A 15,032-nucleotide genomic window follows, 5' to 3' on the forward strand; every position below is an offset into this window, starting at 1 on the left:
AAACGTCAGCTTTTGTATCAGTCACGATCTTTCTTGTTTCGTGAGAATCAAGAACCATTGTGTGGAGAATAAATACTGAGGCATCCATCGCAGAAACCGACAATCAACGTCAGGATCGAGTCATTTGACAGTGGTTTTTGAAAGCGTCATCAAAGGAGGAGCACATCTTGTCTGCTTCGTTCTCCTCCCCTTCTCCATCATTGATACTACGTCCAGTTACAGCGCTCCAGCAGCGCTTCCCTTCCGGCGTGTCTACTGGTTTTGCTTTGTTTTTACTGCCGGAGTTGCCCAAGCCAAGTGCAACCAGTCCAACTTTGAAGAGATTGAAATATTCTCACTTTGTTTTACCTTCCCAACACAACAAGATTCCTCAGACACATACAAGTAGTTGGCAAGAAAAAGTCATAAACCTAGATTGCCAACCATAACAGGAACTATCTGGAAAATGTTAAGGGTATACTCTTCAAACATTGAAACCCAGCAAAAAATATCTTCGAATATGTAACAAGCTAACTTTTCACCACTGTGCTCAGCATAAATAATAGGGAAAATATGATAATGATATTGGTCACACTTCAAAATAATAAAATTGTATCCTTTGCATCATTTGAAACAACCAATGCAAAAGAGTTTAAAGACCGCATGTCCTGTGGAATAATAATGAATGTTTGAAAATTATTGAGTCAATAATAATTCATTATACCAAATTGAAACAACTTAAATAAAAATAATCTGATTAAAATTAAGTAAAATTTTTAAAATGCAAAAAACAAAGTCTTATATACAGACAAAACATGAATACAATACTTGAATGGAAATTTTTCCAAAGTCACAAAAACTGTTCAAAATTTTTTTAGAGACAACTCCAAATTCTCATTCATTGCAGCATTATATAAATGGCCATGATAGCAAGAGTAGGGGGGAACCCTACTTTCTTATTTATTAGTGAATGGTTATGGAGAAAGTGGTATGTCTACAGACAGAGGAATATTATACTTCCATGAAAATAAAAGCTATTTTTGGTCAAACCCAGGTTAAAACCAGAGGACAATAGGCCTTATGATGTGACAAAGACAAAGTACAGAAAGACAAATACATAATTTTGTCTTTTTCTTTTTTGGAAACTCAAAAATAGAAACAATAGAACAATGATTATCAGGGTTGTCATGCAGGTGAAATCAAGAGGTGTAAAGTCTATAAATTATGCTCAATCTATAATTAATGTTTACCATTGAATATTCACCAATTAAGTACTCAATTCATAAGGAATGATTTTCAGGTCTCCTGAAATAGCAAAATCAACTAATACTCAAGTACATTGGCTAAAATAATATAGTATTTACATATAACCTACAAACATTTTCATGCATATTTTAAGTGATGTCTAGAATGCTTATAATACCAACTAAAGTATGTTTTTTGATTAGCTTTCATACTGCTACTATTTTGCTATGGATCTTCTTTATTGAATTGGTTTATTGTTTTTAAGAGAGTACTGAAAGGCTTTGGTCTGAGATAACAAGGTTTCAGGATAATATTGTTTTGATAAAATGATCCGGAAATGTCCTTTCTCTTCTAGTTTATGGAAGTGATTGAGATGAAATGCTCATTTTTCTTTAATTTGTTAAAATTTCATAAAGAATCTGTGCCTGGATATTTGTTTGGGGGATTTTTTTCAAGATTTATTTTATTTTTATTGGAAAGCCAGATATATAGAGAGGACGAGAGAAAGAGAGGAAGAGCTTCTGTCCATTGATTCACTCCCAAAGCATCCACAACGTCCAGAGATGTGCTGATCCAAAGCTAGGAGCCAGGAGCTTCTTCCTGGTCTCCCACACAGGCTCAGGATCCCAAGGCTTTTGGTCATCCTTGACTGCTTTCCCAGGCCACAAGCAGGGAGCTGAATGTGAAGCAGGGCCTACGGGGCACAAACAGGCATCCGCATGGGATCCCAGCACACGCGAGGTGAGGACTTTATCTGCTAAGCTATCAACCAGGCCCTGTTCAGGGGAATTTTCATATCTGAACTCAACATCCTTCGTAGCTCGAAGCCATGCACTTTGTATATGCCGCCCATGTTATCCATGTGAAGTTGTTCATAGGATTCTTTTATGATTTGTTAGATATCTGAAGATTCTATTCTGATACTGACAATTTTTATCTTATCTGTTTTTCATTGGTTTCTGATTTTATTGCATTGTCATTGAACCCATGTTCTATATTATTCCACTTATTTTAAATGTTTTGATTTTGTTTTACTGTTACATTTTTGCAGCATTCAATCACCACTTTTCCAGCATCACTTCCCTTCTCCTCTCCTAGCTCTCTAAGGACACAAATCCTCGTTCCTTTGTTATAACGCGATAACTCCCGGAGGAACTTTTGCTCTTTTACTGTCTGTTTTATCTCTCTTGTTCGGGTCTGGAAAATTTAGTTTTTTCCATCCTCCATTTCAGTGACTCGTTCTTACCTTCTCCATTCTGCATCAAACCAACCCACTGAGACTTTTATTTAGATTATTATGCCTGTAGGTTCGAAACTTTCCATTTAATGTTTCTTTTACTGTTCTTTTTTTTAATGAAACTCTACCTTTCTGTAGGTTTTGTAGCTTTTTATTTATTATGATATTATTTGTAAATGTTTGTTGAATCATTTTTAGTATGACTATATTCAAAATTTTGGCTGATAATTCTAGCGCCTCTGTCATCTTAGTATTAGCATCGAACAATTGGGCTTCTCATTCAGGTGCAAATTTTCCTAGTGCCTGATGTTTGAATCATTTTCCATTGAAATGTGAATTGTATATTGTAACTGCATGCAATTAACATTTTCTATTTAAACATCCATGGCATTTTCTGATAGTATTTGTTCCACTATGGAAAGTGAGGGTGATTGTTTAACATGATCAAGTGGAGGGAAGAATCCCAGCTTCACACCTGGTTTCCCACCAGGCTCCACTGACACACAAGAGAGCACAGTGCTTTCATCCATCATGGTAGGTTTTGTGGCTCGTCAGTAAGTCCAGGACATGATGGTTAGATAAGTCAGTTTCTTTGACAGTGTTCCAGAAGGCAGGAGAACAGTCAGTAATTTCCCCCAGTGAGAGGATTTACAGTCAAGGCTCTTCTTGTGGGTACTGCTGACATTGTTGCAATAGAGCTATACGGGGCAATAAATTAAATAAGTGTGAAAGTTTATGTCTATATAACTCATTGGGACTTTACTAATGTGGGTTGTTTAGTATGGAAAGCAATATTTTTCCCATAGTATTTGACAGTAGTCAAGTAATTGTTATCTAAAACTTTCTAGTATTGCTAGATTTTCCCATTCTTGGCATCTGCTTGTCCAAAGAAAAATATGATGCTAATAAAAATCTGATATGAAGTTGGGGAGCGTGAAAAGCAAAGTCCAAGGGAACTAAGGAACCTCATAAAGTTACTTCTCTAGTACACTCAAGAGTATTTGGTAGAAAAAGCTGGTAGAAAAAGCTGGTAGAAAACTGAATTTAAAATGAGATTATTTGGGACCAAGCACAGTAGCCTAGTGGCTAAAGTCCTCGTCTTGGGAGCCAGTTCATGTCACCACTACTCCACTTCCATCCAGCTCCCTGCTTGTACCTTGAGAAAGCAGTCGAGGATGGCACAAGATCTTGGGACCTTGCACCTGCATGGGAAACCCTGAGAAGGCTCCTGGCTCCTGGCTTCTGGTTGGTGCAGCTCTAGTTGTTACCTGGGCAGCGATTCAGTGGACTGAAAATCTCTCTCTCTGTGTCTCTTTCCCTTTGTAAATCTGAGTTCCCAATGGAAATAAAAATAATTTTGAAATAAATAATAAGTTTATTTTGCTGAAAAATTTTAAATCGTACATAGGATTAGTCTTCAAAAAGAGAATAGAAAATGTGTGTGGTGCCCTCTTCGGCAGGACAGATACTAAAACCGGAATGATACAAGGGTCATTAGCATGGCCCCTGCACAAGGATAGCATGCAAATTCATGAAGCATTTCATATTTAAAAAGTATGCTATAAAAACAAATATGTATTTCATAGTTTTTGATATTAAAATAAACATATTTTCAGATAAAATAAACACAACTGAATGTCAATTTTTCCAATAAATTTTGAACTACTCTTATATTGGACTGTAGAAAACTCATTAAACTTCCCAAATCCTAAGCTTGTTCATCTAACGATGAAAGGGACATGACTGTTTAATCTCATTAACATAGCACTGTAATTCTATAATTCTAATATACAATTGTATAAGCAAGAATAATTAATAATAATTTTCCTTTAAATTTATGGAAATGAAATTTGTGAATATTTAATTTGGCAGTGAACATATGGCTCACAAATGATGACATATTAAAAAATAAAAAGGATAAAATTTTAAGCAATATAATAAATACAATGAAAAGTTGCTTAGGAATTATTTAATCTATTATCTGTTAGTTTAATTTAGGAAGCCCATCTAATTAAATAAATTCTAGAGGAAAAAAAAGGACATTAAAATCTGAATCTATCGAAAGGACAAACTCCATAGATACTCTTCAAATGACAGCAAATATTCTTCACTATCAGTTCTATGTGGTACACTTCAGTTACGTGGAATCAAAGCACTAAATCACTTTTACAGCCTTAACAGCTTATTTATGCACAGTGTGACCTCAGATATTTGCATTTCTCCACTTCCTCCACTGTGAAATAAATTCAAATATCACTCAACATCATTCAACTTTAAGTTTTATGCTTTTATGAGTCATACCGATGTATGACATAGCTACATCTGTGAAAACACCAAGGACCAAACACTATGATTAGAAGGTAGTTAACTACATTTATCACGGTGTTGTCATCCTTCACCTTGATGCCCTCCTGTCACCTCCTCATGTCAGCCAGAGCTCTGAGCAGTCGCAGCTCACGTGTACAGCCCACACTTTGACCGTTGCATCACCTCACACTCCACAGTATGAACCCACAAGATTCCCTGGCTTGCTCAAGCTTTCACCTTCGCTCTCTCCAAATCCTGCTGACTCAAACTCCTCTTTCTGATGTCAGATCCTTCCAATCATTGCAGGAAACTCACATAGTTATTGATTGAATCTCCTAAAATGTCAACTAAGCAATCACAGAAAAACTGAATAAAATAAAATCGATCATTTAATTGTCCATGGTCAAATATCCACCCACTACTGGTTCTATCAGCATGATCACACTTTGAACTGTTAATGAAGGAAATCCTTCTTTCTCTTCAGTTTCAACTTAAATCAAATGTCTTGAAAGCATTAGTTGAAACAGGAATGTTTCAACTCTATGGTATTTATTCATCAGTGAATAAAAGTATCCCAGATTAGGCAGTCGGAGCCTCATATAGCAAAGCACATGCCTCCTCCCTCTGTCATTGATAAATGACAGTTCCAAAAATTTTATTTTTCTACTCAGTCATTAAAATTATATTTCCAGAATCATAATTTTTTAATTTTTTATTCATTGATTACATTGTATTATGTGATACAGTTTCGTTGGAACTGGGAATCACCCCACCCCTCCCCCCGCCCTCCCCCCATGTGGAATATTCCACCTTGTTGCATATCCACTGGTCAAGTACAGTTGAGATTCCCTCTTTGCAAGCACCAACTAAACATAGAGTCCAACATCTTATAGTCCAGTCTAGTTCCTCAGCTTCCTGGGGAGACCCTCTGATGTATATCAGTAGGACAGAGTTTTGAATTACAACTTTTATAATTCACTAGCCAGATTTTTCTAGAAATAGAGATTGCAGCTGTTTCTCTGGCCTTAGAATTAGAGTGCCTTGCAGGCTCCTTTCAGTCAGTGCACACCCAAGCTGAATTTCTCAACTAAACTCAAATGCTTATTTTCAAAGAACCCTTAATATTTCAAATCAGACCTTCTCTAGAATTGGCCACACCAGAAACTGGGCAAGAAGTCAGGAACTCAATCCACTTCTCCCATGCAACTGTCAGGAATCCAGCTACCTGGGCCAGCAGTGCTGCCTCCCAGAATCTGGACATGCAGGAAACGATCATCAGCAATGAGAGCCAGGAATCCAGTCCAAGCACTCTGATGGGGAACCTGCAGGTCTTAGTCACTACGCTAAACATCTCGTTGTTGTTTCTCGTTTTTGAAAGAAAATAGATATATCAATGTGAATTGCTTTTAGAAATGTTACCTAGTAAGTGAGATGTGAGATGATACAGCTTCAATCTTAGACTTCTTAACCAAAGGAAGTTCCTCTCATCTCCCCCATTCTTTTTCCTATCAGAAGTAAAAATTTGGGGGCCCAGTGTAATGACTTACTAGTTAAACTCTCCACTTGCAAGCTCGGGGATCCAACGTAGGTGACAGTTCATGTCCCAGTGGCTCTGCTCCCCATGCAGTTTGTGGCCTGTGAAAGCAGCGGATGATAACTCAAAACCGGGACCCTGCACTTGCATGGGAGACCTAGAAGAAGCTCCTGCCTCCTGGCTTCAGACAGGCTCAGCTTCAGCTGTTACGGCCACTGGGAAGTGAGCCAGCAGCTACAAGATCTTTCTCTGCCTCGCCTTCTCTTTGTAAATCTGGTTTTCTAATGAAAATAAACAAATCTTAAAAAAATCGTTAAACAAAAGTGGTTAGGATGAACAGATTGAATCAATATTTCCAATTTTATGTTCAGTGATTTTTGTGTTTCTCAATCTACTAGTCAGATGAAACCTTCGGAATATGCCATTCTTCCCTTTTTGAAGAGCCTGCTTACGAGGGTGTCTGTTTTTAACACTGGCCACAGACACGCAGTTGACAAGGGGCTGTCCAATCCTTAACACTGACCACAGACGAGAAAGAAGGCAATTTCTTGAGGTCAGGTGAATATGCTTACTCTTTCCTTGACACATTTCCACTTTAGTTTTTAGGGAAAAACACAAATATCTATCATGCTGACAAATATGTCTTTTTAACATTAGTAGATACCGCTGGAGAGTTGAAGAACTATCCCAATCCTATTACCAATCCTAAATGACATTTCATCAGTTTCAGAGTTAATTCTTTTTTCATATGAATTGACAGTTTATTACCAGCTAACACTTAAAATGTTCAGTTTTCTTTTTTCTGAAATAAATACCTTAAATTAAAATATATGTACATTTTTCTGAAGAAATCTATATACAATATCTTATTCCATGACAAATGTATGATGAGACACAAATATACAGATTATGTACCATTTATAAGATTGTGAAATCTTACAATTTAAGATACAAAAGTCATGTTATACTTGGTCTCAATTATTCCTTTTGTTCATCTTGCTGATTATCATTGAAGTAACAATTTATGAAGTGAAAGATCACAGAGAAGCAGGAAAAAAGCAGCGTAAGGATCAGAAACCACTTTAAAATATTCCCAGTGACATTTGATAAAAACCAGGTCTACCTCAACCTTTGACCTCTCATCTCGATTAAAATAATTTCATGAATTTTTCCCATGAACCTTTCAACTGGGGGCTTTTACAACACTAACCTTCCTTCAAAGATCTTTATAGTATCTGTTATGTTTTTATTCTCAATGTATGCTTAAAATGAAACAATTTATTATGAATTTCACATATCTCTTACATGACTTTGGAAAAAGAATTTATAACTTCATGGGCTCATATTCTTTGCTGTAGTAAATGTAATCCCATTTTATTTTTACAACCCATGGAGATGAGTTATCTCATAATAACACAACTTTTTAGGAATATTATTCAAATCTATTAACTTGTACTATTATACTTTTGTAAACTGAACATTCTGAGTACACAGTGACAATAATGGAAAACAGAGACAAAGACAGACAAGTTAAATATGACTTCTACAGTGAAAGCCTCTTGCCTCTTAGGTTATGTAGGATTGAACGTGGCAATCCTAACAATGCTCTTCTATTTTTTCTTGTGAACTTTGTCCTCACAATACTGAGGCTTGTTTCAAGCAGGAATGGTTATGATAGTACAAATAGAGGGAGAAATGTGTATATCCTTTGCTAACCATGAACCATTCCAAAATATGGAGTGTGGTGAGTAGGTCAGCATATTGAATGCCTCAACACAGCAAGCCTATCAAAATGAATCCTCAATATTCATCTTTCCTGTGATGTGAATCAGTGGATTACATCACTGCTTGGGGTGTTGCTGCTCCACACTGGAGGGCCGCTTCAAGTGTCAGCTGGCCAGCAGACATGGCTTTGATCGCTCCAATACTTTGCTTCTTCCCACCCACATGGAAGTCCAGAGGGAGTTTCTGGCTGTCAGTTTCAGTGTGGCAGAGCCTTAGTTGTTGTGGCCATTTGGGGAGTAGATTATCTCATAAAAGATTCTCTCTAACTCTTTTCTCTATTTCTCTCAGGCTGTTTCTCCCTCCCTCTCCTTTCACTCTTACTCTACCCCTCAAATAAATAAGTCTTTACAAAACATGATAATTACCCAGGTATAATATTCTTTTAGAGAACATATTCGGAATGGATCACCTTTGTAAGAGTCCATACTACCTAGCCCAGCCACCTATCTATGATAAAAGCAACATACAATGAGAAGTGCTTTTCCACTAGTGTTTCCACTAGCCCCAGGATAATATGAAAAGTCTCTATGTTGGAAGCAGAGTAGCCAAGAATCAAGTTGGCATTCCCACATGAGATGAGCCCCAAGCAGTAGCCTTCCCCTCTAATAGCACAACATTTTCACATGTCCTAGTTACTTTGGGGAACCAAAGTATCTGCTAACTACACCTGGGTGTGGGATAATGATTTACAACTGAGCAGAATAGACCCATATGATAATAAAACTAATCTAAAAATCTTTCATAAAAATTGAGATAGATGATTTTGTATTGTGTGGAATTCAAAATTTATAGCTCTGATTGGGAACTCATTTTTTAATGTGTTTATTTTATTTGAAAGTCAGAAATACAGAGAGAGGGAGGGATATGCACCCACAACACACACACGCATACACAGCAGGAACAATCTGCTGTTTCATTCCCAAAGTGGCCACCTTGGCCAGAGCTGGGACTGTGCAAAGCTGGGGACAAGAAATTTCTTCTGAGTTTCCCACATGGGTGCAGGGCAGTTCCAGGACTTGGGCCATCCTGCACTGCTTTCCCAGAGAGTTGGATCAGAAGTGAAGTTATCTAGGGCACCACAACCAGAGGATTAGCATACTACACCACTGTGCCGATTCAAGGAACTCAACTTTTATAAATCAAATTTTATACTGCTGTTTTCTCAAGCACATATTCTGGTTGAAATTACTCCTGCTAATGTATAAAGTCTGTAACAGTTTTAGTGAAGTAGGACTCAGCCCCAGTTTTGCTTTCAAGAACAGGATGGATATTTGCCATGACTCCTTTTCTCGGGATGTACAGTGGAGTTTTAGGGTCTATGTTGTGACCTCCGACCCCTTTCACCAGGCATCCCTTAGTATCTGGCAAGTCTTGGCACTCTGATCCTGACCTGGCATCTCTGTCTCGATCATCAAGAGACTCAATCTGGGTCTGTTAAGCTTTAGAATCCACCGTGTCCTGGATACGATCCAGCCGTCTTGGACATTGGTGAACTGGGATCTTGTTAGTGTTTTATTGCCAGTAGTTTCAGGAAATAGGGAATTACTGTCATACTAACAAGTCATTTTCTATGATCAACTGAGGTTTTCAATATATATTATGCTTACCACCTTTGGTGAATTTTTACTAGTCAACTGGATTTTTAACTTTCTGTTTTCTACAAAAATTTTAATTTTACAACCATGCCTGCACATGCACAGTAGTGTCAGATCTCAAGGAACACTTAGCACTTCTCCAGGCTGGCTCACCCTCCTCCTGTTCCCTGTAATCATTCTACCAGTAGAGTTTCAAACACCTCCCTGCTAATGCTCACGTTCAGTGTAGATGGCCTTTTATTGTGCCTTTCCAGCAGGCTGCCCTACAATTTTCTACTTTGCATTACCCCAAACCGTTGCTATTGTATTATACTTTTAAATGCGCGACAAGGTTACTCTTGCCAAATCACTGTTTACATTTTACTAACAAAAATATTTTTAAAAATTTCATGACTTACTCTTTTTATATCTGCTATTATCATTCATTAAAAATGTCCACCCCATGACAAAAAATGTATATGCGAGCAACTGTCACAATCTTTCTTCTCATTCCTGTGGCCATTTTCATACTTTTGAAACTTTTTGGAGATTTATTTTATTTTTATTGGTAAATCAGATATACAGAGAGGAAAAGAGACAAAGAGGAAGATCTTCTGTCCGATGGTTCACTCCCCAAGTGGCCACAATGGCTGGAGCTGAGCCAGACCAAAGCCAGGAGCCAGGAGCTCTTCCGGGTCTCCCACATGGGTGCAGGGTCCCAAGGCTTTGGGCCGACCTCGACTGCTTTCCCAGGCCACAGGCAGGGAGCTGGATACAAGGCAGGGCTGCCAGGTTAGAACCGGTACACATATGGGATCCTGGCATGTTCAAGGAGAGGACTTTAGCCACTAAGCTACTGTGCCGGGCCCTGTTTTTGAAATTTTAAATATCTTCATTCCATAAATGTGTCATAATTATGCTCAGAAATGTTCAACATAAATTAATGTTTTCCAGTACTTATTATGCATGTACACCTATTAAATCCCAAAACATAAGTTGTTACGATTAATGAAAACCTTTGCATCAAAACTTTACTTACATAGGAGGTAGTATTTCTGTTTAAATACACAGTTGACCTTGTATTTCCAAACTACTCCTCTACTAGTCTTCTAATCAGTTTTTTAAACTTAAATAAAACTCAGATTTCTGATACGTTGGTCTCTATAATTCAACTTTCTTGCTTTTTGAATCACTAAGCTTATCTTTCACAGAATTTGTCCTGTGCAAACAGTGATACTACAATTCCTTGATTTATTTTTTTTATTTGGAAAATATCCCTTATTGATTTTCAAGGGCTGGACGGCAGCTGTAGTCTCGCTCACCTCACAGTGTAGCATTCCACACCTCTGCCTCACACCTGTGCCAAATGGTTATTTTGATACTTTCTGCGTAGTAGGTTATTTTGAATTTGGCTGTATTAGAACAATTGTAAATATTGTTTTGCACCATGAACTGCATCGAATACAATTTTTATAACAATTCCAATCTAATTCACCTTAATTAATGCTATTGTTCCCATTTTGAACAAATAAAAACCAGTGCTGATACTGACTATCATGAATAGCAGTGCTTACCGAAAACAACACTCTCAAACCCTTCAGTTCCCCTCAGCCACCTCTGTTCTGCATTATTTTGGCTATTGAATTACTAGCTCTCTATCCTGACACTGTGTTTCTGTGCTTTCTAGGTCATCTAAAAAAAAATCTGAGGCCTAGATTACTACTCATGCTAGATTGTGTTCATGTTTTCAATTTAAGCTCACTACAGACTTTAATAGGTTACCTTCTTCAGTGCTCAGGCATTGGGAAAGATATATTGAGATTTATAAGAATGACTCATGTTAACTAAAATAGTAAGAGCTGGAAAAGAGACTAGAACAATGACATCTGCTCAGTGAGGACTGTGTCACAATATCTGTATCATTCACACCGTTTTCTTTGTAAGAAAAACAATTAGCAAGGTCCCATTTTTATTAAAAGATTTATTTATTTTTTTATTGGAAAGTCAGATATACAGAGGGGAGGAGAGACAGAGAAAAAGATTGATTGATTGATTGATTCAGTCCATTGATTCAGTCCCCAAGTGGCTGTCACAGCTGGAGCTGAGCCAATCCAAAGCCAGGAGCCTGGAGACTCCTCTGGGTCTCCCAAGCGGGTGCAGCATCCCAGTACTTTGGTCCATCCTGGACTACTTTCCCAAGCCCCAAGCAGGGAGCTGGATGGGAAGCGGGGCTGCCAGGATTAGAACTAGTGCCCATATGGGATCCTGGAGCATGCAAGGTGAGAACTTTAGCCACTAGGCTACCGCACTGGGCCCACAAGGTCAACAGAGAATCAGAGCAAGGGTAATGACCATATCAATGTAACGGGTACTTTACCCTGCTTCCTGACAGCACAGTGGATCTCAAGGATCCCTCCTGAAGCACCCACGTCATTGAAACAGCGATGGCAAAATCAGTTGTAGGTTTTCTCCCAGTGACTTGCTTTAGGCAGACGTTGGTGTTAATCGTGCTTCCTCAGATTGATTAACATGCATTGAATTAGACTTTGGCTTTTACTTATTAATTTATTCATCTGTTAAAAGATATTAACCAAGCGATGTGCTAAAAACAGAGCAAAGGCATCATCTTAGTAAGGCAGACATAGGTTTCACTCTCAAATAACTTACAATTTAGTGATGAATTTGTGTATTAAAGATATATTGTATATATATATATTAATTACATCTGCCCACATTATTTTCAAAGAAAATCCAAATATTGTTATATATAGTACAAGAGATTTGCTTTTGTTGTGAAGTTAGGGAAAGAAAGCATCATGACAAAAGAGAATTTTGAAGGAAAATATAAAACGTAACTCAATATACCCCACAAAGAATCAAAGGATGAAACTTCTAGATCAGAGAAAAATGGAAGAAGAACCACGGGGGAGAAATCACATAAGTGTTTTAACTAAGAGAAACAAAGTTGATAAGAATAGTGACGTAATAATTATCAGGTATTTGCTTGTGATCCCAAGACCATGACGTATTAATAACTTTCCAAATTTAAATAAATAAATGTAAACTCTTAGGACCAATCTATAAATTTTAAAATTAATTAATTTAAATGTTTACCTAGCGTTTAGTGAAGTGAATGGAAGTGAGTAATGGTAGGAGAGAAACGCTTAGGACCTGAGATTATCTTCTCTTCGATAGTGAAGATTTCAGATTTTCCAAGAAGCACTGAAAAGTTGTTGATAGGTTTTAAGCAAGTAAGAAACTGACCAGAATATAATTTTTGCTGTTTCAGTAAAGTTGTTTGGAGTGAGGGATCAGGAGTGAATGTTATTTGAATGATTAGTTGTTGTTACAGTTCAGAAAGAATGTATGGCAGAAATCCCAAAAGGACACCTATGTGTTCCCTCCGACAGAAAACAACATCCATGCAAAACAGAGAACAAATGGATATTGAGGTAAACATGTATATACATATATGCTCATAGATGAACTGTACCATGGAGAGACATTGCAGCCTGCAGAGGACTCCCAATGAAGCCGTAAAATATGCCTTGACAATGGGATACTTGTTTTTCCACCATTGCCTATAGCTACAATGCCATGATATACTCAAATGGTAGAATGATGGACTTGTGACTGTTACTAAAGGACGATACCGTCATAATAATGTAGGGAAAAATTGTGGGAGAAGGAGAATGCAAAGAGAGGAAGGAGAGTTGAGGAGGGAATCCCTCTTCCCCCAAATCTACAACACTGCATTAGGGGAAGTATATGGATATAGTGTATGGCAGCTAAAACATGCTTTCTTAGTCACAGAAAGAAATGTTATCATGAATGCATCTAGAACAAAGAATCAACAACACGTCTTGTTCTTTCTGTGGAATACTGAGATGGGACCAAATCACTGTGGCCAAATGTGGCTCTATAAGGAAGTTATCAACAGAAATAAGTTCATCATTACTCTTACAGATAGCTAGGAATTTCCATTTCAAGCTAATTGTGTTGATACAGATTTCAAGGGGCCCTGGATAGGAAAAGTAATCAAAGGAAAGCAAAACAAAACAACAGCAACAACAAAGCATCGAAACTAGGGGAAAGGTGACTGGACGCAGTAGAAACACAGCTACTGGAAACATGCACAACGAACTCTTCAGGAGACACTGAGAACCTGAGGGCTCCACACACGGCTGTGCTCAACAGGTACCCAACATCAGCTTCCTGGTCACTTCCTGTATGTACCTCAGTGGCAATACTTTCAATCCTTTGATTGGCTGTTTTCCTGGCATATAATTAGTTGTTATATCTGGCTGATGATTAGTTGTTATTCTGTCCCTCCAAAATTGGTTGAATTTGTATCTGGTGTTCAAGAAAGAGCCAATTGGAGAGAACCCCTTTAAGTATAAAAGAGCCCACACTGGCAAGCTTCTTTGATAACTTCTTTCCTGGAATGTCACTCCTGTAGCAGAAGTTTTGTTGTTTCCAATAATTCTTACTTTCCTCACTGTACTTGTTGACATGGAAGTTCTTATTCTATGTGAGACAGGAACCAATGGAAATTATCTTCATTGTCTTACAGCAGCATTATGCCTGTGACATCATATGCCGCGAATAGGATTCATGTATGCAGAATGTTAAAAGCAGTGACATTAAACTGGAGGATTATGGAAAAGTTGACGCCCACACTACAGCTGCCAAAACCACGTACGTACCCAAGGAGCAATGTAGGTAGGTTCTTTCTGATCACTCACAATGTATGCCAGTGTGTGTATCATGATGCATCCAGAGATAACATGCAAGCACAGTCACGTTCAAAGAGCCAGAGGTTGTTTTCATAACATGTATAAACACATATTTTAACTCAAAACATGACATGAGGCTGCTTTTTCTTTCAACGGGAGTTTCCAATGTCTTCAAATGTAGCCATTTGAACAAGCCAGAATTTTGCTAAATCCAGATTCATTTAAAAAAAATTTAAAGTCTGAACAGTAAGTGTATCGTTAAGTGGTCCTCCAGCTAAAGAATCTGAAGAGCAGAGTTCTGGTTAATCTTCCTTCCAATAGTTTCCAGACTTCACTATTCTATACACATAATCATTGCTATGGGTCAATACAGACTGTAATTAAGGTGATCCATGGAAAGTGGCTGCAGCACGCCCAGTTCTGCGTCCTCCCTGAGTTCAGTGTGACCTTGGCAGGTGTCTCTTCACTGAGAACCTCAGAGAGCCGTGACAGGACTTTTTGCTAAATGGAAACAGTTCCTTAAATCCTGTTACACGTTTTTAAAATGCTAATTATGTTTGATATCCTATAATAATTATAATTGTGTGATTAACAACTCCTAAAATTAGTCTTTAATTTCCTTGATACGTATTTTT

The 15,032-nt window shown here is 37.8% G+C and overlaps 1 non-coding gene across 1 annotated transcript; it reads left to right on the forward strand.

Annotated features, from left to right (window-relative positions):
• Positions 1-3,907: 3,907 nt before the first annotated feature.
• On the forward strand, positions 3,908-4,012 carry LOC118758965 (U6 spliceosomal RNA). The gene has a single exon (XR_004995905.2). It is a non-coding gene; the product is annotated as a U6 spliceosomal RNA (small nuclear RNA).
• Positions 4,013-15,032: the final 11,020 nt, after the last annotated feature.

Source organism: Ochotona princeps, chromosome 3 (assembly GCF_030435755.1).
Source record: "Ochotona princeps isolate mOchPri1 chromosome 3, mOchPri1.hap1, whole genome shotgun sequence".
NCBI lineage: Eukaryota > Metazoa > Chordata > Mammalia > Lagomorpha > Ochotonidae > Ochotona > Ochotona princeps.